This window comes from Elaeis guineensis, chromosome 3 (assembly GCF_000442705.2).
Source record: "Elaeis guineensis isolate ETL-2024a chromosome 3, EG11, whole genome shotgun sequence".
Taxonomy (NCBI): Eukaryota; Viridiplantae; Streptophyta; class Magnoliopsida; order Arecales; family Arecaceae; genus Elaeis; species Elaeis guineensis.
Window position 1 is genome coordinate 93799741 of NC_025995.2, and position 23387 is coordinate 93823127.

General features: G+C 48.9%; 1 long non-coding RNA gene across 1 annotated transcript; it reads right to left on the reverse strand.

The window, feature by feature from the left end:
• Nucleotides 1–19: 19 nt before the first annotated feature.
• Nucleotides 20–18596, reverse strand: LOC105041967 (uncharacterized). The gene is made up of 2 exons (XR_831449.4): nucleotides 18370–18596; nucleotides 20–823 (listed from the first exon to the last, which is right to left on the reverse strand). It is a non-coding gene; the product is annotated as an uncharacterized lncRNA (long non-coding RNA).
• Between the last annotated feature and the right edge of the window lie 4791 nt (nucleotides 18597–23387).

Sequence of the window (23387 nt, forward strand, 5' to 3'; positions counted from 1 at the left end):
CTTTGCAATGAATGGTTAATAAAAAGAATACAACTGAAAAAGTTTTCTTAATGAACATATATACCAAGTTTAAGACATCTTGGTTTTCAGTGACAACACAATCAAATTCACCTAATTTTAAGATGAATTATTTGTTATCTTTGTTTTGCTCCTTTTTCTCCACTCCTTTGGTCTTCTTATCCTTTTCTTCTTCCAACTCTGTTTTTTTCTTCGGTTCTTTCATATTTATGTGGTTTGATGCTTTCATCTCATCACACCCTTTTTTTTTTCTTTCTTCTCTTGTTGTTTTGTCTTCTGGACAAGAACTTTATGACAATTGCTAGATTTGTGGTCAAATCTATGATTAAGTTTACAAAATTTAACAAAATTTTGCTCTACATCTAAGACAGTCCTCACAGGATAATCATCCAGCTTCCATATAAGATATCTCAAAGAGAGAACAAAAACATGGGGAGAGGAGATTTTGAGATGATAAGGGGGTTTGTGTCCTCTCTGAGATATCTTCGACGACAGGATCATTATGGAACAAAATTTAGTTCGCTTAACTAAAGATTTGACCACAAACTAACTGATTGCTGCAAAATCCTTGTGCAGAAGACAAAACAGTAGGAAAAGAAAGAGGCATGACCAGATGCCAGTATCAGACCACAAAAATCTAAAGAAAATAAATTTCAATTTGTTCAACTATATGTTGCAAAATCCTTAACCATATGTTGCCCCAATACTTGTATCCAATCAATCCTTTACCGCATCCTCATCACTTCAAGTAGTAGTCCGTGATTGAAAGATCACAACTAGAAGTTGGTGATTGAAACTACACAATCTGCAATAAACAAATAATTAAGGAGGTAAAAAAACCATCTTCTTGAATGGATAAATAAATCAGAGAACAATTTATATATATTTCCACAATTATGATAGCATGCTTGTCATTGATAAAAATAACATGATTACAACTTTAAGAAATACAGCATATAATTATACAATTAAATTGGATCATATCACAATATAAGACCTAGAACTTAACAGAAAAAAGGAAACATACAAAAAATGTAATTGAAACTGTTAGGTGGATGTCTGGCCAGGACACCACCTTCTAAGATCCTTTCAGTACCACGCGATGCAGCAGGAAGAAAGAAGAAACAAAACAAAAGAAAAACAATCAAAATACGTGGATCAGCCATAAAAGGGCTCGTCTCCACAGGGCATACAAACTTCACTATGAAAAAAAAAATTTTACAAGAGGAGACCTCACCCTCAACCCTTGTACACCTAATTCTCTCTCACCTGAAGTTCCCCTCACAAAAGCTCTCTCTCTCTTGGAGACCCCCCTGAACCCCTGAAGAGCCTGACGACCGCTGTCCAGGAGTCTCCTGCTCCTTCTCTCACAGCGCTCTCACCTCTCTATCTCTTCTCGGATTCGTACGGCTCCATATGATGCGAAAAACCGAACCCCTTCTTCACTGTTACGAACAGGGCATTTTATAGACCTTAATCACGACTTAGATCATGATTAGGACTCATTAATCAACCCAAATCACGTTCCAGACCGTCCGATCAAGATCGGGAGCCACCCATGCCGTCGGATCGCACTCCGGTCCACGGAATAGTGTCGTAGACCGCGAGAAATGCGTGGGAAACGCCCACGCAGTCCACAGCCCCGTCGTGGACCGCCCGGTCCACCGTGGACCGCCCAGTCCACGGTGGACCGGGGCAAAGGGGCCGCGGGCCTGGGTCGCGCATCCCACGCGCCGCTGCCGCCCACCGCCGGTCGCCGGCGGTCCTCCACCACCTCGATTCTCGTGCCGACTTCAAAAGCTCGTATCTCCTCCATCCGAGCTCCGTTTCAGGTGATCTTGGTCTCGTTGGACTCCATTTTTCATCGCGAACCTCGCTGTGGGCTCAATATGGACTGAATCTCGAGACATCAAATCTTAATAATCTTTACCTCGACTCGATATTCGGCCTCCTCCAAACTCTGAGAGCTTCTGGATATCCTCGCCCCCATGCCCTGGGGTAATCGTCTGCTGATCATGGATGGGCAAACATGGGAGTCGAGCCAGGCTGCTCGATCCCATCTCCATCGTATGCTGTGCTCCTCCTGACCTGAGACCTACTCGGGGCATCATCCTGCGGCAATAGGAATCTCACTTTGCGACGTCGCCTCTCGTCCTCTCGAGTCTCCTGTCTCGTGTCCGATCCACCTCCTGGAGCTCCACCTGGCTCCCGAAGCTCCACCTCGCACTGGGCTCCCTGCCAGGTAATAATGTCCTCTGCTCCCCTTCTTCTCCTCCAGCACAATCCTATCGCCGCGTAGCACCCTCAGGATTCCTCCACCAGCTACCGTCCTGTAGCCTCTCGAATCCAGTCTGCTAAGTGAGATAAGATTCCGCCTGAAATCGAGTATGTATCGAACCTCCCCCAATCTCCTCACTGCACCATTATGTGTCCTCCAGCTGACCGTCCCAATGCCTCTGATCGCACAGCTCGATCCATCCGGCAGATATACAGTGCCCTCACTGTTCTCCAGGGAGTCAAATTGCTCATCTCTGCAACACACATGATAGGGGCATGCAGAATCTAATATCCACTGCTGGGAAGAAGTAGATACCTCGTCAGATATCTCCAGGACATCTCCATCTGAATCGCTGCCGGCCGTCGCTACAGCAGCCACCGTCCGATTTTTCAGTTGAGGACAATCTCTGGCTAGATGCCCCAACTTTTCACATCGGTAACATCTGGTTTTGCTCAAGTCCCTCCTGGACTTGGACCGCCCTCGTTGCGATCTTTTGTCGCTCCGTCTACCGCCTCCTGTTCCTCCTTAAGCCACCAAGGCTGAGCTACCGCCACCTGAGCTCGAAGCTAGGTTCTCCCTCCTGAGAACCTCGCTCTGGAGTATCGCCGTGGTGACCTCGTCCATCTTGATAGTGCTCTTCCCCACTAGAAGAGCAGTCACCAAGGACTCGTACGAAGGGAGAAGCGACACTAGCAAAACCAACGCCCTGGTCTTCTCCTCAACATTCTCGCCAACGCTAAGGAGGTCGGTGAGGATCTTCTGGAAGTGGCTGAGATGCTCCTGCACGCTCTGTCCCTCAGTCATCCGCAGTTGGTAAAACTGCCTCCAGAGGAAAAGAGTGTTGGTGAGAGATTTCGCCATGTACAACTCCTCGAGCTTCGACCACAGCACCATCGGAAAAGTCTCGCTCAGCACATGGATCACCACCTCATCCGTCAGGTACATGCGAATGGTACTCACCGCCTGCATCTGTAGCCGTTTCCAATCCTGCACCTCCATGGTGGTCGGCTTCTCATCACACAAGAGAGCATCGATCAACCCCTGTTGGATGAGCACGTCCTTCATCCTTGCCTGCCACAAGGAGAAATTGCTCTTACCATCGAACTTGTTGATCTCCATCTTGATTGTTTCTGTTTTCTCCATCTTCAGTCTTGCTCACCACCGCTGCAATCTGCGTCCTTGTACCGCCTTGCTCTGATACCACTTGTTAGGTGGATGTCTGGCTAGGACACCACCTCCCAAGATCCTTTCAGTACCATGCGATGCAGCGGAAGAAAGAAGAAACAAAACAAAAGAAAAACAATCAAAATACGTGGATCAGCCACAAAAGGGCTCGCCTCCACGGGGCATGCAAACTTCACTATGAAAAAGAAATTTTTACAAAAGGAGACCTCACCCTCAACCCTTGTACACCCAATTCTCCTCACAAAAGCTCTCTCCTCACAAAAGCTCTCTCTCTCTTGGAGACCCCACCCTCAACCCTTGTACACCCAATTCTCTCTCACCTGAAGTTCTCCTCACAAAAGCTCTCTCTCTCTTGGAGACCCCCCTGAACTCCTGAAGAGCCTGGCGACCGCTGTCCAGGAGCCTCCTGCTCCTTCTCTCACAGCGCTCTCACCTCTCTCTCTCTTCTCAGATTCGTACGGCTCCGTACGATGCGAAAAACTGAACCCCTTCTTCACTGTTACGAACAGGGCCTTTTATAGACCTTAACCACAACTTAGATCATGATTAGGACTCCTTAATCAACCCAAATCACGTCCCAGACCGTCCGATCAAGATCGGGAGCCACCCATGCCGTCGGATCATGCTCCGATCCATGGAATAGTACCGTGGACCGCAAGAAACGAGTGGAAAACACCCACGCGGTCCACAGCCCCACCGTGGACCGCCCGATCCATGATGGACCGGGGCAAAGGGGCCGCGGGCCTGGGTCACGCGTCCTACGCGCCACCCCCTGCGGCCGCGCCGCTGCCGCCCGCCGCCGGTCGCCGGCGGTCCTCCGTCGCCTCGATTCTCGTGCCGACTTCAAAAGCTTGTATCTCCTCCATCCGAGCTCCGTTTCAGGTGATCTTGATCTCGTTGGACTCCATTTTTCACCGCGAACCTCGCTGTGGGCTGAATCTCGAGATGTCAAATCCTAATAGAAATAAAATAGCAGAAATTTATAAATAATAAATGGAGCATATCCTTTGTGGAGAAAAGATTAGAAAAAATAACAAGAAAATTGATGTCCTTTCCATAATATAAAAGACTATGACATGATCAATATAAACTTCTTTACATGATGACTACTCAATGCCTTCTTCATCTTCTATTATCACTGAGGGTGCAAATGGGTCGGGTTGGATCAGGTTCTAAGTGCCCTCAACCTGACTTGGCTGATCGAGTCCTAATGTTGGACCCAAATCTAACCACATAGAAGATTAGATCAGATTGGATTGGATTCACGATCAAAATTTTTGATCCAGCAAATCATTTGGGTCCGATCCGGTAGGTTCTATGTATAACCCAGCTTTAATAAAAAAAATTCAGGTGTTGGGTATAAAATACCCACAGCCGAAGTCCTCAGTGGAATCGACTACATGACAACTCCGCCCGGCCTCCTACGGGAGCCGGGCTCCGTCACCAACAACTCCAACAGCTACGAGCAGACTTCGCCCGGACTCCTACGGGAGCCGGGCTCCGCCGTCGACATCGACTACGGGACAGCTCCGCCCGGACTCCTACGGGAGCCGGGCTCCGTCCTCAGCATCAACCGCTGGTAGGCCTCGTCCGGACTCCTACGGGAGCTGGACCTCCCCTCTGACTTTAATTGCAGGGAGACTCCACCCGGACTCTTATGGGAGCCGGGCTTCATCCTCGACGCCAACAACTTCAGCTGCAAGCAGACTCCGTCCGGACTCCTACGGGAGCCGAGCTTCGTCCTCGACTCCAACGGCTGCAAGACAGACTGCGTCCGGACTCCTACGGGAGCTGGACTCCGCCGATGACTCCAATAGCTACGAGCAGATTTCGCCCGGACTCCTACGGGAGCCGGGCTCCGCCGCCGACATCGACTACGGGATAGCTCCGCCCGGACTCCTACGGGAGTCGGGCTCCGTCCTCAGCATCAACCGCTGGTAGGCCTCGTCCGGACTCCTACGGGAGCCGGACCTCCCCTCTGACTTTAATTGCAGGGAGACTCCACCCGGACTCTTATGGGAGCCGGGCTTCATCCTCAACGCCAACAACTTCAGCCGCAAGCAGACTCCGTCCAGACTCCTACGGGAGCCGAGCTTCGTCCTCGACTCCAACGGCTGCAAGACAGACTGCGTCCGGACTCCTACGGGAGCCGGACTCCGCCGATGACTCCAACAGCTACGAGCAGACTTCGCCCGGACTCCTACGGGAGCCGGGCTCCGCCGCCGACATCGACTACGGGACAGCTCCACCCGGACTCCTACGGGAGTCGGGCTCCGTCCTCAGCATCAACCGCTGGTAGGCCTCGTCCGGACTCCTACGGGAACCGGACCTCCCCTCTGACTTTAATTGCAGGGAGACTCCACCTGGACTCTTATGGGAGACGGGCTTCATCCTCGACGCCAACAACTTCAGCCGCAAGCAGACTCCGTCCGGACTCCTACGGGAGCCGAGCTTCGTCCTCGACTCCAATGGCTGCAAGACAGACTGCGTCCGGACTCCTACGGGAGCCGGACTCCACCGATGACTCCAACAGCTACGAGCAGACTTCGCCCGGACTCCTACGGGAGCCGGGCTCCGCCGCCGACATCGACTACGGAACAGCTCCGCCCGGACTCCTACGGGAGCTGGGCTCCGTCCTCAGCATCAACCGCTGGTAGGCCTCATCCGGACTCCTACGGGAGCCAGACCTCTCCTCTGACTTTAATTGCAGGAAGACTCCACCCGGACTCTTATGGGAGCCGGGCTTCATCCTCGACGCTTCAGCCGCAAGCAGACTCCGTCCGGACTCCTACGGGAGCCGAGCTTCGTCCTCGACTCCAACGGCTGCAAGACAGACGGCGTCCGGACTCCTACGGGAGCCGGACTCCGCCGATGACTTCAGCCGCAAGCAGACTTCGCCCGGACTCCTACGGGAGCCGGGCTCCACCGCCGACATCGACTACAGGACAGCTCCGCCCGGACTCCTACGGGAGCCGGGCTCCGTCCTCAGCATCAATCACTGGTAGGCCTCGTCCGGACTCCTACGGGAGCCGGACCTCTCCTCTGACTTTAATTGCAGGAAAACTTCGCCCGGACTCCTACGGGAGCCGAGCTTCGTCCTCGACTCCAACGGCTGCAAAACAGACTGCGTTCGGACTCCTACGAGAGCCGGACTCCGCCGACGACTTCAACAGCAAGGGGACTCCGCCCGGACTCCTACGGGAGCCGGGCTCGATCCTCAACGTCAACTGCTGGTAAACCCCGTCCGGACTCCTATGGGAGCCGGGCTTCACCTTTAACTTTGATTGCAGGAAGACTCCGTCCGGATTCCTACAGAGGCCGGACTCCGACCGCTGCCGAGCTTCAGTCGATAGATCTGCGCCCCTTGGCAGCCCTGCTCCACTTCCTACAACGGATCCCGCACTGCTCCATCACCCCTGACAGGCCACAGTAACGGTTGCAGCCCTGCTCCACTCTCTGCGGCGGACCCTGCGCGACCCCATTACTCTCTGACAAGCTGTATCAACGGCCATGATTCTACTCCGCTCCCTGCGGCAGGTGCTGCGTGACTCCACTACTTCATGGCAGGCCGCAATAATGGCCACGATCCTGCTCCACTCCTCGCAACTGATTCCACGTGGCGAGCTACGGCGATAGCCATGATTCCGCTCCACTACCCTTCGCAATAAAGTCCCCCTGACAACGAGCGGCCCACTACCCGACGGTTACCAACGTCACCATCAATCCGTTACCTCCTCCGCCTATAAAAGGGGGACTCAGATACGTTATTCTATAAGCTCATTTCTTATCTCAAAACTCTGCTAAATTCTCCGTTCGAGCACTCTGTTCTTGTTGAGGCAGAGAACTGACTTGAGCGTCGGAGGGTCTTGCCGGAGCAACCCCACCTCCGGTTTAGACTTCCTTTGCAGGTCCTGGCGGCGACCGCGACTTCCCCGACTCTAGCTTCTTCGGCGCAAGCAGATTTTTGCACCAACAGGATTGGCGCTAGAGGAAGGGTCGAACCTCCGCAGTACCCTTGTTCTTAAAGGAGCGCTCGACGGATCCACTTCCGACCATCTTTTCCGGCATCCACTCCTCCTTCCCTCATCCGATGCCTTCTCACGAGGCCTTTGCACAACTGCCTCCGGCTATGGTCGCCGATAAGGAGTGGCCAGATGACCGGCCCCTGCCGGATTCCATCAATGCCATCTCGGGGGAATCCCGGCAAAAGGCAACCAACATACCAGCTGCATCCCCCAAGCGGCAAAAAGTTGAAGAGCCCATAACTTTCACCGAAGAAGACACCTAGGGAGTCCAATTCCCTCATAATGACGCGATCGTAGTTTCTCTGAATATAGCAAATTACGACGTCCATCGCATTCTCATCGACAACGGAAGTTCGGCCGACATCTTGTTCTACGACGCCTTTTCAAGAATGTCCGCTCTTGGTGGTCATCTGAGACCGATTTGTTCTCCCTTGATAGGGTTTACCGGTGACGCCGTCCCGACGGAGGGAATGATAGCTCTGACTGTGGCCACGGGTCAGCATCCAAAGCAGTCTAGGGCTCTGGTAAATTTCTTGGTGGTCAAGGCGCCATCCGCTTACAATACAATCCTTGGTCGATCCGACCTCAATGCTCTCAGAGCTGTCGTTTCAACCTACCATTTGAAATTGAAGTTCCCCACCAACCAGGGGATCGGGGAGGTCCGGGGAGACCAAGCCCTGGCCAGACATTGCTACAACATCGCCTTGCAAAGAAGCGATCGGGCTGACCCCTATCCCGTCGATGGCTTGGATGCTCGCGACGACCTCACCGAAGAAAGGGGCGGCCCAATCGAAGATCTGGTACCAGTCCCCCTGAATGATGGGAACGCGGAGCATGTGGTGTTAATTGGCTCCAGCCTGGGGGAGGAGGTGCGGACGCATCTTATTGATTTCCTCCGAAGGAACGCGGACGTTTTCGCTTGGGTTCCGACGGACATGCCAGTGATTGACACGGAAGTCATGGAACATCGTCTGACGGTCGATCCTAAGTATCGACCGACCAAAGAAAAAATTCGGAATCATGCCCCGGAGAGGCAGAGGGCGATAGCTGAGGAAGTGGATAAGCTTCTCAAGGCCGGATTCATTAAGGAAGTCAATTATCCTGATTGGATTTCCAATGTTGTTTTGGTCAAGAAAGCAAACGGCAAGTGGAGGATGTGTATAGACTTCAAAAAGCTGAATAAGGCTTGTCCAAAGGATAGCTACCCCCTGCCCAGAATCGACCAACTGGTTGACGCTACCTCAGGCCATGAGCTCCTCACTTTTATGGACGCGTTCTCCGGCTATAATCAAATTAGAATGGCGTCAGAAGATGAAGAAAAGACAGCTTTCATCACTAATCGCGGCCTTTACTGCTACAGGGTCATGCCATTTGGCCTCAAGAATGCGGGCGCAACCTACCAACGGATGGTGAACAAAATTTTCAAAGAGCAGATCGGCCGAAACATGGAGGTCTACGTGGACGATATGCTTATAAAAAGCAAGTCCTCCAGAGATCATGTCGCCGACCTCGAGGAAACCTTTGGCGCTCTTCGAAAGTACAGAATGAAGCTGAACCCAACTAAATGCGCTTTTGGGGTAACCTCAGGGAAATTTCTGGGCTTCATGGTATCAGGGCACGGGATTGAGGCCAATCCAGAGAAAATTCGCACTATCCAAGAGATGACCATCCCAAAGTCGATCAAGGAGGTTCAGCGCCTCACGGAGAGGATAGCGGCTCTTAATCGCTTCGTCGCGAGGTCGGCTGAACGATGTTTGTCCTTCTTTCAAACCCTCAAGCAGCCGAAGAACTTCTGTTGGACCTCTGAATGCCAACAGACGTTCGAAGAACTAAAAAACTACCTCAGCTTACCTCCGCTGCTGGCAAAGCCTGAACCTGGGGAGGAATTATTTTTATACCTGGTGGTCTCTCCCATGGCCCTTGCGGCCATCCTTGTCAAAGAAGAAACGAAAATCTAGCGACCAGTCTACTACATTAGCCGCGCGCTAAGGGACGCCGAGAGCAGGTACACCAAATTAGAAAAACTGACCCACGCCTTGTTGGTTGCAGCTCGGAGGCTCCGACCCTACTTTCAAGGGCACACCGTGACGCTACTCACCGATCAACCGATCAAGGCGGTTTTGCACCGGGCTGACGCCTCCGAAAGAATGGCAAAATGGGTGATCGAGCTCACGAAATTCGACATCAACTACAGACCTAGACCGCAGTAAAGGCCCAAATATTGGCAGATTTCATAGTAGAGTGCACCATCCCAGAGGAGGCCGAACCTGAGCAAAGCAAGGGTGACGACCTAAAGTCTCAACCGAATTCCCTCAACGAAGAAGCCAATCCCTCCGATTGCTTTTGGACCCTCTATGTGGACGGATCTTCCAACATGGCGGGTGCGGGTGCAGGCCTGATTTTGGTCAGCCCGGAGGGAGTCATCGCAGAGTACGCTCTGCGTTTCGAGTTTCTCGCAACAAACAATGGAGCGGAATATGAAGCTCTGATCGCAGGATTAAGGATCGCCAAAGAGCTGAGAATAGGTCAACTTCGGATACACAACGACTCCCAACTAGTGGTGGGGCAAGTCAGCGGGAGTTATGAAGCGCGGGAGGACAGTATGACCAAATATCTTGAAAAAGTAAAAGAGCTTACCCCCGCCTTTAGCAGTTTCGACATTAGGCAGATTCCAAGGCTGGAGAATACCAGAGCCGATCTTCTCTCCAAGTTGGCGACATCGGCTCCGACCGAATTGCCCAAAGGCGTCATTTTTGAAGTTCTGAAACATCCGAGTATGAAAGAATCGCGGCCCGTAATGGAGGTCGACCACGAGCCCAGCTGGGTCGACCCGCTGATAACCTATCTCAGAGATGGAGTTCTCCCCCAGGACGCGAAAGAAGCTCGGAAGCTCCGAAATCAAGCCTCTCGGTACATCCTTTATGAGGGCAAATTGTACAAAAGATCATACTCCTTGCCCCTCTTAAGATGCCTCCGGCCCTCGAAAGCTGACTACGCTTTGTGGGAAGTGCACGAGGGAGCTTGCGGAAGCCATTTGGGAGCCAGATCTTTATCCCACAAGTTACTCCGCTAAAGATACTACTGGCCAACGATGCATCATGATTCGATTGAGTATGTCAAAAAGTGCGATCGATGCCAGAGATACGCCAACGTCCAGAGACAACCCGCCACCGAGCTCACACCTTTGAGTGCCCCATGGCCTTTTGCACAGTGGGAGATGGACATCCTTGGCCCCTTTTCCATGGCGTCCGAACAAAGAAAGTTCCTCCTTGTAGCGATCGACTACTTCACCAAATGGGTTGAAGCCGAACCACTAGCAAAAATCACAGAAGCGAAAGTGCAAGATTTCGTCTGGAAGTCAATTGTGTGCAGGTTCGGTTTGCCTAGAACCCTAATCACTGATAATGGACGGCAATTCGCGGGAGCAAGATTCATCGAATTCTGTGAAGATCTAAGCATCTCCCACCACTTCACTTCAGTAGCCCATCCTCAGGCGAACGGCGAAGCTGAGGTGACTAATAGAACCCTTTTGCAGGGGATTAAGACAAGGCTTGAAAAAGCAAAAGGAACTTGGGCGGACGAGCTTTATCATGTGCTATGGGCGTATCGAACTACCCAGAGGTTACCTACGGGGGAGACTCCCTTTGCTTTGGCCTTCGGGACGGAAGTCGTCATCCCGATCGAGCTTAAACTCCCGTCGGCACGAGTCGTGGCATTCGACGAACATCAAAATTCACAAAGTCTTAGAGCCAACCTCGACCTGCTGGAAGAAAGACGGGAGATCGCTCAAGTTCGAATGGTAGCCTACAGACAGAAAGTTGCTCGATATTACAACGCCCGGGTCAAGAACAAAACCTTTAAAGTGGGAGATCTAGTACTTCGACGATCTGCTGTCTCGCAACCTCAGGACCGGGGGAAGCTCATCCCAAACTGGGAGGGACCTTATGAGGTCAAAGGAGTAGTCCGGCCCGGAACTTATTATCTTAAGGAGCTCGGAGGGGCCGACCTCCCGCGACCATGGAGCTCAGAAAACTTGCGGATGTACTACCAGTAACTTCATTTTAATCAATGATCGCATACCCATACGTCTTTGGACAATTCAAACAAACTGTATTAAAAAACAAAAGGGCAACCTCATAAAGTTGAAGGCCCGGTTCCATTTAGACCGGATGGGGGGAGAGGCCCTACAACGCCCATATGTGCCCCCACAGCCCTGTTAGGGACAGGAGGAGAACCTCGCCCTAACTTGAGCAAAGTCGAAGGCCCGGTTCCATTTAGACCGGATGGGGAGAGAGGCCTTACAACGCCCATATGTGCCCCCACAGCCCTGTTAGGGACAGGAGGAGAACCTCGCCCTAACTTGAGCAAAGTCGAAGGTCCGATTCCATTTAGACCGGATGGGGGGAGAGACCTTACAATGCCCATATGTGCCCCCACAGCCCTGTTAGGGACAGGAGGAGAACTTCGCCCTAACTTGAGCAAAGTCGAAGGCCCGATTCCATTTAGATCGGATGGGGGGAGAGGCCTTACAACACCCATATGTGCCCCCACCGCCCTGTTAGGGACAGGAGGAGAACCTCACCCTAACTTGAGCAAAGTCGAAGGCCCGATTCCATTTAGACCGGATGGGGGGAGAGGCCTTACAACGCCCATATGTGCCCCCACCGCCCTGTTAGGGACAGGAGGAGAACCTCGCCCTAACTTGAGTAAAGTCAAAGGCCCGATTCCATTCAGACCGGATGGAGGGAGAGGCCCTACAACGCCCATATGTGCCCCCGCAGCCATGTCAGGAACAGGAGGAGGACCTCGTCCTGACATGAACAAAGTTAAAGGCCCGGCTCTTTTAGACCGGATGGGAGGGGAGAGGCCCTGCAACGCCCATATGCACCACCCCCCCAAGAGGAAAGCCTTGCCCTAGCTTAAGCAACTCCGACCGGTGGTAAGCCCAGCCTGGACTCCTACGGGAGCCGGGCTTCGTCACCGACTTTGACTACATGACGGCTCCGCCCGGACTCCTACGGGAGCCGGGTTCCATCACCAACATCGACTACAGGACAGCTCCGCCCGAACTCCTACGGGAGCTGGACTTCACCGACAACAGCGACTGCCGGTAAGCCTTGACCGGACTCCTAGGGGAGCCGGACTTCGCCTATGACTTTGATTGCAGGAAGACTTCGCCCCGACTCCTACGGGAATCGGGCTCTGTCCACGACGTCGAGAAAGGCTCCGCCCGGACTCCTACAGGAGCCGGGCTCCGCCCACAACTCCAACTCCGAGAAGGATTCTCCGTTCGGACTCCCACGGGAGCCGAACTTCGCCTCGGCCTTAGCGGAGAAAGACTCCAAGTGAAAAAAGAAGGCAATGGATTGCAACAGTGACGATTGAAAAACAAACAGTGCCCGAGGGTGACAGAGGCTCGGATCCTCAAATTCAAACCTTGGGAGGGACCCCGGACCCGAATGACCTCAAGCGAACCTGCAGCCATTGACAGAATGACAACCGGATATCTTCGAACGGTGTAAAAGTCGAAAAGAAGCTCGGTAAATAACAACCCTGCACGAATAAAAGAGGTCGTTGATGACCTTAAGACGACGTGAAAAAGACAAAAGGAAAATGAAGAAGTTCGACAGACAACTATTCGATGCAAGGTACAGACAAGGTAACAAAATTTCCTCTTCATTTAATAAGATATACGTTACAGGACCCGGTGGGTCGGAAAAAAAAAAAAAAAGATATACATCATTGCGAGCCTCGCGAGTACGGCTTGGAAAGGATATACCGGAGGCCGCTCCAAGCTACGAACTCCTCTTCCCATCTCTGTCCTCCTCAGCCGCGTTCTCCAGTGCGTGTAGCAGACCTATCGGCTCTCATCCCGTCTCACTTCACTCCATCTCCGAAGTCCCAACCCTAGGGGGAAAAGGGTGGGATAGATTCCCGGGGGCTGTAAAGGCAACGGCGGCAGTGACGAAGACCTATTTCAAGAAGAGCCGGAGTCACTTTGGAGGCAGCGGCGATGTCAAGGATATGCTCCGCCTCCGAATGCTCCGCGACGGCCGCCACCCAACATGTTCCGGCAAGGTCGGCATGCGCTACTTCCACCGTCCCCGCAACAAGTTCCACTGCCCCACCATCGATGCCGATCGCTTCTGGTCCCTCGGCCTCGGCGGCATCAAGGATCCCGCCACAGCTTGTGACGGCGGCTCCGCCCTCTTGATCGGTATCACCCCGCCTTGCTACTCCAAAATTCTCGGGCAGAATAACTTTACCGGCGGCCCCCGTTATTAAACCCCTGTTGTTGAAGGAATTCTTCCTTGAGCCTCCTTTGAAACGACGGGGATCCTCACCGGCCGCTGTTCTCCTCCTTGCCTCCCTCCAAGCCCTAGATATCCCTTCAAGGAGGGCCTCCGGGGTAGGAGACATGGTGTGGGAACCCTCAGAGAAGAAGTGGGGGGCTGAAGAAGGCGGGGACTGGTGCAAGGGGAGTAGCTGAGTAGCTAGGCTCTCAGGTGAAAGAAAGGTACCATCCTATCAACAGGATGAAGCCATGAAGGGAGATTAGGGGGTTTAAATAGCCGATGGATCCTAGCGCAGTTATGGCGGCAGGTGTTCCTGGGCCAACTGGTGTGTGCCACGCATCCCGCATGTCTCCTTCACCGCTATCGAGGGTTGACCGTTCACGAATTTCCGTAGCACGACGCTTGGGATCGCGTTCCGACAGGGGTTCCGAAAAGACTCTTCAGGTCGCCTTCACCGGAAAACGGGCTCTGACGTGCACACATTAAATGCCAAAATATCTGGGGGCGGCAATGCACAGGATTCGAAGGGACGGTTTCGGCTGTGCCCATCTCTCTCTCTGTACTTCCTTCGTTTGAAATTCAAACTCGAAAGTAGGGGGACTGGTGTTGGGTATAAAATACCCACAGCCGAAGTCCTCAGTGGAATCGACTACATGACAACTCCGCCCGGCCTCCTACGGGAGCCGGGCTCCGTCACCGACAACTCCAACAGCTACGAGCAGACTTCGCCCGGACTCCTACGGGAGCCGGACTCCGCCGCCGACATCGACTACGGGACAGCTCCGCCCGGACTCCTACGGGAGCCGGGCTCCGTCCTCAGCATCAACCGCTGGTAGGCCTCGTCCGGACTCCTACGGGAGTCGGACCTCTCCTCTGACTTTAATTGCAGGGAGACTCCACCCGGACTCTTATGGGAGCCGGGCTTCATCCTTGACGCCAACAACTTCAGCCACAAGCAGACTCCGTCCGGACTCCTACGGGAGCCGAGCTTCATCCTCGACTCCAACGGCTGCAAGACAGACTGCGTCCGGACTCCTACGGAAGCCGGACTCCGCCGATGACTCTAACAGCTACGAGCAGACTTCGCCCGGACTCCTACGGGAGCCGGGCTCCACCGCCGACATCGACTACGGGACAGCTCCGCCTGGACTCCTACGGGAGTCGGGCTCCGTCCTCAGCATCAACCGCTGGTAGGCCTCGTCCGGACTCCTACGGGAGCCGGACCTCCCCTCTGACTTTAATTGCAGGGAGACTCCACCCGGACTCTTATGGGAGCCGGGCTTCATCCTCGACGCCAACAACTTCAGCCGCAAGCAGACTCCGTCCGGACTCCTACGGGAGCCAAGCTTCGTCCTCGACTCCAACGGCTGCAAGACAGACTGCGTCCGGACTCCTACGGGAGCCGGGCTCCGCCGCCGACATCGATTACGGGACAGCTCCGCCCGGACTCCTACGGGAGCCGGGCTCCGTCCTCAGCATCAACCGCTGGTAGGCCTCGTCCGGACTCCTACGGGAGCCGGACCTCCCCTCTGACTTTAATTGCAGGGAGACTCCACCCGGACTCTTATGGGAGCCGGGCTTCATCCTCGACGCCAACAACTTCAGCCGCAAGCAGACTCCGTCCGGACTCCTACGGGAGCCGAGCTTCGTCCTCGACTCCAACGGCTGCAAGACAGACTGCGTCCGGACTCCTACGGGAGCCAGACTCCACCGATGACTCCAACAGCTACGAGCAGACTTCGCCCGGACTCCTACGGGAGCCGGGCTCCGCCGCCGACATCGACTACGGGACAGCTCCGCCCGAACTCCTACGGGAGCCGGGCTCCGTCCTCAGCATCAACCACTGGTAGGCCTCGTCCGGACTCCTACGGGAGCCGGACCTCTCCTCTGACTTTAATTGCAGGGAGACTCCACTCGGACTCTTATGGGAGTCGGGCTTCATCCTCGACGCTTCAGCCGCAAGCAGACTCCGTCCGGACTCCTACGGGAGCCGAGCTTCGTCCTCGACTCCAACGGCTGCAAGACAGACTGCGTCCGGACTCCTACGGGAGCCGGACTCCGCCGATGACTTCAGCCGCAAGCAGACTTCGCCCGGACTCCTACGGGAGCCGGGCTCCGTCGCCGACATCGACTACAGGACAGCTCCGCCCGGACTCCTACGGGAGCCGGGCTCCGTCCTCAGCATCAACCGCTGGTAGGCCTCGTCCGGACTCCTACGGGAGCCGGACCTCCCCTCTGACTTTAATTGTAGGAAAACTTCGCCCGGACTCCTACGGGAGCCGAGCTTCGTCCTCGACTCCAACGGCTACAAAACAGACTGCGTCCGGACTCCTACGAGAGCCGGACTCCGCCGACGACTTCAACAGCAAGGGGACTCCGCCCGGACTCCTACGGGAGCCGGGCTCGGTCCTCAACGTCAACTGCTAGTAAACCCCGTCCGGACTCCTATGGGAGCCGGGCTTCACCTTTAACTTTGATTGCAGGAAGACTCCGTCCGGATTCCTACAGAGGCCGGACTTCGACCGCTGCCGAGCTTCAGTCGATAGATCTGCGCCCCTTGGCGGCCCTGCTCCACTTCCTACAACGGATCCCGCATTGCTCCATCACCCCTGACAGGCCACAGTAACGGTCGCAGCCCTGCTCCACTCTCTGCGGCGGACCCTGCGCGACCCCATTACTCTCTGACAAGCTGTATCAACGGTCATGATTCTGCTCCGCTCCCTGCGGCAGGTGCTGCGTGACTCCACTACTTCATGGCAGGCCGCAATAACGGCCACGATCCTGCTCCACTCCTCGCAACTGATTCCACGTGGCGAGCTACGGCGATAGCCACGATTCCGCTCCACTACCCTTCGCAATAAAGTCCCCCTGACAACGAGCAGCCCACTACCCGACGGTTACCAACGTCGCCATCAATCCGTTACCTCCTCCGTCTATAAAAGGGAGACTCAGATACGTTATTCTATAAGCTCATTTCTTATCTCAAAACTCTGCTAAATTCTCCATTCGAGCACTCTATTCTTGTTGAGGCAGAGAACTGACTTGAGCGTCGGAGGGTCTTGCCGGAGCAACCCCACCTCCGGTTTAGACTTTCTTTGCAGGTCCCGGCGGCGACCGCGACTTCCCCGACTCCAGCTTCTCCGGTGCAAGCAGATTTTTGCACCAACATCAGGTTTGAACTTAATTAGTCTAGATAAAAAATAGCTAACTATATTTTGATTACTATCTAGCCAACTACTATTAACTATTCAAAATAGATAATAAATAATATTACTTTTTTATGTTAAAGACATTCCTCAGACAAGTATTAAATAACATTTTAGAGGTTCAAATAAGTTTAGATCTTAATTATCGGATTTGGTCGGATCAGATCCGAATTCAATAAACCTAGATCCAGCCCAAAAAATAGAATGCATTCAATTTAAGAATCTGACTTGGCCCCATGGATCCTTTAAAATGGGTCGGAAGAGATCTAAGCAGGTCAGACTAAGTCAGGTGATGGGTTACTTCGACTCATTTGGGGCCTTAGTTGTCACAGCAAAATGCAAATGGCAATAAAAACAAAGAAACAAGAAAAGAAAAGCATATCAAATATGCATAATTAAAATATGGGAACAAAAGGACATGGTCCGCAAAGAAGAGTAGCTTAATATACTTATGAATTACAATCAAATAATGTATCTTAGTTGGGAATACTTGAAGCTCCCAAAGTAAACCAAACATATAGAAACAAATCAAACATAAAGCTACACAAGGGAACCCAGCTTCCCAAGTTTCAATCAGAGCATTTCCAATAAAACACACTTTAGAATTCTCATTAAAATTCAAATAAAACAAACATGTCATGCAGTCTCTCACAACCTTCAAGGGGAAAAAGAAAAATCAGCACAACAGCAACCAAATAATGCATCAAATGATTCATTGGTGATACTCGATGCTGTCACACAAAAGAATAAAATTATAGCTAGAGAGGACAGCTAGATCTTCAAATTCCAAGGAAGACATTTTTCCAATAAAACTCTGAGATTCTTTGCCAGCATTCAAGCATAACAAAATTTATATTCATTTATTCCATCAAACAGAAAATCATTTACGATAGCAAAAGCATTGCATCAGGCAGATCATGCTTCTCAAGGAAACGCTAATCGGGCAGATCACTGAACGAGGAAAAGAAACATACATGGCTCCTACAAAAGCTCGGAAATTTAGAGGAAAAAAAATGACGGAGAAACAAGTTGAGGAAGACAAACAGAGATCTGAAAGGAAGCCTGTTATATCTGAAGATTTGAAGCGTCAGGAGATCTTTATACCGAGAACCGTGGAACCAAAAGACAGAAAATGGAGAGATAGATAGCAAGAAAATATCCAAAAGGTTTTCTCAAAGTCTCCGAGATCTTGCAGGCTGAAAAAAAAAAAATCTTACTTTTACAACATATCATGACTCAAAAATTAAAGAGATCCGAAAGAAAACACGAAATTTAACGATATTCGAAGCAGAAGATGAAAAAAAGAAAATCTTTATGGAAAACATATAGCAGATGATGATGAGATCAGAAAAAATTCTTACACTGAAATTTGATCTCCTTCTCTTCTTGATCTATCATTGCGCCATCCAATCTTCCATCTTTTACGCGATTTTCCTAGTTCATCGGAGAAGAAAAAAGAAAAAGGAAAATAGGGAGGGAGGAGAGAAGAAGTGCAGGAAACTAGGCAGCGGGCTGGGTTGGCCTTGGGAAAGGATTTGGGGAAGTTGGGTCGGATGTGGGGAAAATTTATCGGTTGAACCCCCGTGACCAGTTCAACGAACGCTCGACACGCCGCAGGCATGAAAAAAAAACCCGCCAATGAAAGGGGACAGAATGGAATCATCTGACAAAGTCGGTCGCACAACTCGTCCAATCAACCGGGGCAGGTCGAATCAGGTCAAAAATGCAGGATATGGAGCCCTGCTTCGGCTTATACACAAAACACATTAGCTAATAAATTGTGTGTCGACGGCTGGCGGGCCGATGCACCAATACGGTCTTTCGCGGCCGTCCGGCTCGTTTGATATTGAGTATTGATGGATCATCATGACGTGCAGGTCATGGATTTTGTTGGTTATTCTTTATTTGATCTCCCGTCCTCTATATACTAGGCTAAGCATCACATAGCAGTCGAACTTTCGGCTTAAATTACGTATCAAACTACATTGTGCCATAAATTACGTATCAAACTACACTGTGCCCTGGATCATACATTGTGCCATTGTTCATCCCAAAAAAAAAAAAACATTGTGCCATGATAATCGATATCGAATCATGGAGAGGTCATGTCTTGTTCCTCATATTTCTTTCTATTATGGTACATGTGCCATGTTAATCCAAATTTTTTTTTTTTTTGGGATAAGAACCCAAGTTGAAAGAATAAAATTAGAACTAGATTCCATTGCTACGGGGGATACATGCTAAGCCACAGCCGGTGAACCCCTCAAAGACAATCTCCACATAACTCATTAGCCCTTCTTGTAGAAGAATGCAATGACGAGACAGTTTAATTGATCCGAGAATTTGCATGATCGGTGCTTCATTTTCTTATCACTTTTATTAACTTGCTATTATGTGCTTCTACTCCAAATCATGGTCACACCCCTTCTATTCTTTAGTTAGGATTGAAGTTTGAGTCATGTGTTGTGCGCATCTAAATATGTACACCTAAATAATTGAATTTGGATGAATCTTTCCTTCCTCTCTCTTGCAAACATTTTACTAATTCATATTTTTTTTTTTTTTTTTTGTGAAACTTCTATTTCATATTATTAAGGTAACAATACAAGTGATGTATGACATGAACTAGAGTAATACAATATGAAACCACCATAGTATTAAGGTAACTTGTTATGCTGTGCTTCTACTCCAAATCATGGTCACACCCATTCTATTCTTTAGTTAGGATCGAAGTTTGAGTCATGTGTTGTGCGCATCTAAATATGTATTCCTAAATAATTGACTTGGGGTGAATAATCTTTCCTTCCTCTCTCTTGCAAACATTTTACTAATTCATATCTTTTTTTTTTTCCTTTTTTTGGTGGAACTTCTATTTCATATCATTAAGGTAACAATGCAACTGATGTATGACATGAACTAGAGTAATACAATATGAAACCACTATATCAACCTTCCATGACCATTGGATATTTGCTCCAATTGTATCACTCCCCGCCAAAGTGGAAAGCAGGTAGGGGTTTGATAATAGTTAGAATCAATTTCAAGAGATAGTGTCGAGTAGCTCCTATTAAAATAAAATAAAATAAAATAAAAGCTCTGGCGAGGACATGGAATGGGCACCCACACCATTTTTTTTTAATAAGAAGGTAGATCTAATTAAAAAGAGGATGGAATTAACTGTCTTGCAAAATGCAAGAACTTTCTTCATCGTAAAGATCATAAAATACGCATTCGAAAGCATGTCATGGGATATGGACTCGATGCTGAGCTCATTAGAATAATTGGTGTATATATTATGCTTAAAAAACCACTTAGTTATTGATAGGAAAATATTGGATTTATTTTTTTAAAAAAATAATTCACATAATTATTGATTTAAGCTTGCAACATGCTACATTAGCAACATTATTTATAATATCAATAATATTATCATGAAACTCTATTAGGCTATTGTACTACATAATATGATAACAATAAGAAGATAATTATATTATATTTATACTATCACAACTTATTATATGTCATGCTTGAAAAAGTATATTAGTATGATAAAATAATCAAATAATAAAATAAGTATACACATATAGTATCAAAAATATAATTTGAATCGATCATAAAATTTAATTCCATGTTATATGATTATTATAATATTTTATGTATTACAATAAATTATTATAATATATTTTGTTTACTACAACACAGTGTCCTAATTGAATTCTGTCCCGCCTAGGAGCCTGTTGAAGGTTGCTACTAGACATACTACTATGGACAAGTTGCTCATGATTACCGCTCAACATTTCTTCGGCTTGACACAAAGAATACTTCCATGAGAGGTATTTGATGCGGGCAGACTCCATCTAAGGGTTTTAAAGGGCCTGGGTAAAGGATAATAAAGGGAGTTAAACTAATTTGGGTGTAGTGAACTAAATGAAAACAAAAAATGAAAAAAAATAATTGAGATAATATCGACTTGGGATTTGGCAAGGAAGGAGAGGTAAGGGACTAAGCTAAAGTAATTGTGCTTAAATAATATAATTATGTAAAAATATAATTATAAAAAAGAGATTAAAAAACCTTCTCGAGACACGTAAATCTAGATCGAGCTAGTCTTTCGCAAGAACCCAATCGTTTTTTTTTTAAAAGAGATTTATGAGTTTTTCCTCATCTCTTAAGACTAATTTTCTTATAGGCTCTTAGGAGAGGTCTAGACCTTGCATATCACATGAGAGACTAAGAAAAAGTAGTGAAAATCACATGAAAAGTTGTATGTTACTTATTTTTGCAGATAAACGAGCATCTACCACTCCTATTTGTCCTAAACAAAACATAAGAGAAGATGTGGGGTGTTGGAAATAGAACTAGAAAATGATGATAATAAGAGCTCACGTATTTATAAGGATTGTTGACTATTTGTCTAGAGGTGACAATGAAGATCGGAGAAGAACCAACATACTGTAGACTCATATGGGTGGAATGAACAATTGTGAACAACAATGATCAACTAAGGAGTTGCACAAATGTGGTCTTAGAGGATATAGTTAACAAACTCAAGTTGAGCTGAGACCATCTCTTTTTGTTGTTAGATAATGTCAGAAAGCAAATTGGCTCTTGGAATAAAAAGAAGGCTAGTAATATTTTCCGCACACCAGAACACATTTATTCCTGTAGCCTTTTTCTCCAAGAAATTGAGGCCCAGACAGCGGGGTCTGCCTTTAGACCGACATCTTTTCTTACTATCATATTTGAGAACCTTTCATAAAAACTTATGCATGTTAAAAATATTTTGAAGATAATAGTCCAGAATCCTTTAGTTAAAAGATGATGATGCAAATATCCGATATTTCCTTCAATATATTGTTCTTAGACATTATCAGAATCTGATTTTATATCTTCAATCAGACTCTAGAATGCGGGTAGAAGCTGAGGAATTTATCATAACTTAATCCTGCATCCTTTTCTTCCAAAATAATGCTGGGAGAACTTAAAATTAATAAAAGAGATACATGTGTCGCCCCTTACAAGGTTGAAATTCTATACGATGACAAAATAGTCAAACTGTCTTTCTGTAGAACTATAGTTTATATAATCCTCTTGTCGTGCTATAGGCCCTTCCATGATTAAAGTGCCTCTTATGCTTTTATCTTGCTATGTAAACTGCAAACCCTTCCATTTTCCACCCATTCATAGAATATACAAGAGAATATTATGAAGTCACATTATTGTTAGATGTTTAGAGCTTTTAGTATTCATATGATATGGTGTAATTGTATTGAAGGTTTAAAATCTTGATTTCCATTTAAACATCAAAAAGAAAAATACCTCCATCAAATTCAATCACCCAACAGTTACATAGGGTAATTGAATAGGATGAACATGTAACCATCTATGTTGCTCAGTCAGGTGCGGCTGTATGATACTGGACCCTTCACCTCAAACACAAATTGCCGTGGATCATTACACAAATTTGAACAAGGACAATGATTAATCTCCCCCAAAATTCTCCCCGAAACTTTTAACTCATGCCTTTTTTTTTTTTCCCTTGAATCATCAGAGGCAAGGTTGATATTTCAGCTCCAAATAAACCATCTACTTGCCACAAATCTCCAAATACAATTCAGAGAAGTCCAGCTTGAGAACATCTACCATGACAATATGAAGTCCACCCAATTCCTCAGATATCTCAACACCAGAAAGCGAGGAGATCTTGGACAAGAAGGTGAGGCTTAGGAGGAAGCTGTTATGAGCCAAGCTGAAGAAAAGCCTGCAACCACTTGGGCCTTCCCTGAGGTAGGAGGATCAATGGATTTGATACAAGACTATAAGAGGGAGTTCAAGTCTCTTAGCAATCATCTTCGCTTGTCTCGAGCTCGAGTTATTGTCTGAAATTGAACACTGTTGGTAATTATTTTTTTTCTTTAATAAGAGCATATGCACTTCGCTAGTTTGATTCCAGTATGTATAATATGTACAATTGGCCCAGATATTCATTAGTTTTTTTTTTTGGGTTATGTAGACCATTTAGCCGTTGATGTGGGGAAAGAATGAAGCTTGCATGAGCACTTAGACCAGATACTGGCACCCCTTGCAGGCACCAATATCAACAGCAATAAAAAGGAACTCGATAACCCAAAGATTCAGCGAAAAAGGCGTCTAGCATACATATGTAAATATGCCCATGCATGTGTGCATGTACGAGAAGTGTGGGATGTGGACTGACAACCGTACTTCGGACGATTCAAATGTCCTACAGAGAAATACGTGAAGGTGAAAAAGCCAGCTAGGTGAGCTATAATCTCTTTAGAATTTAAAGCGTTACAAGATAAGTTTAGAATATTAAACTGAAATATTTCAACATCAATGAGTCTAGGGGTGCAACAAC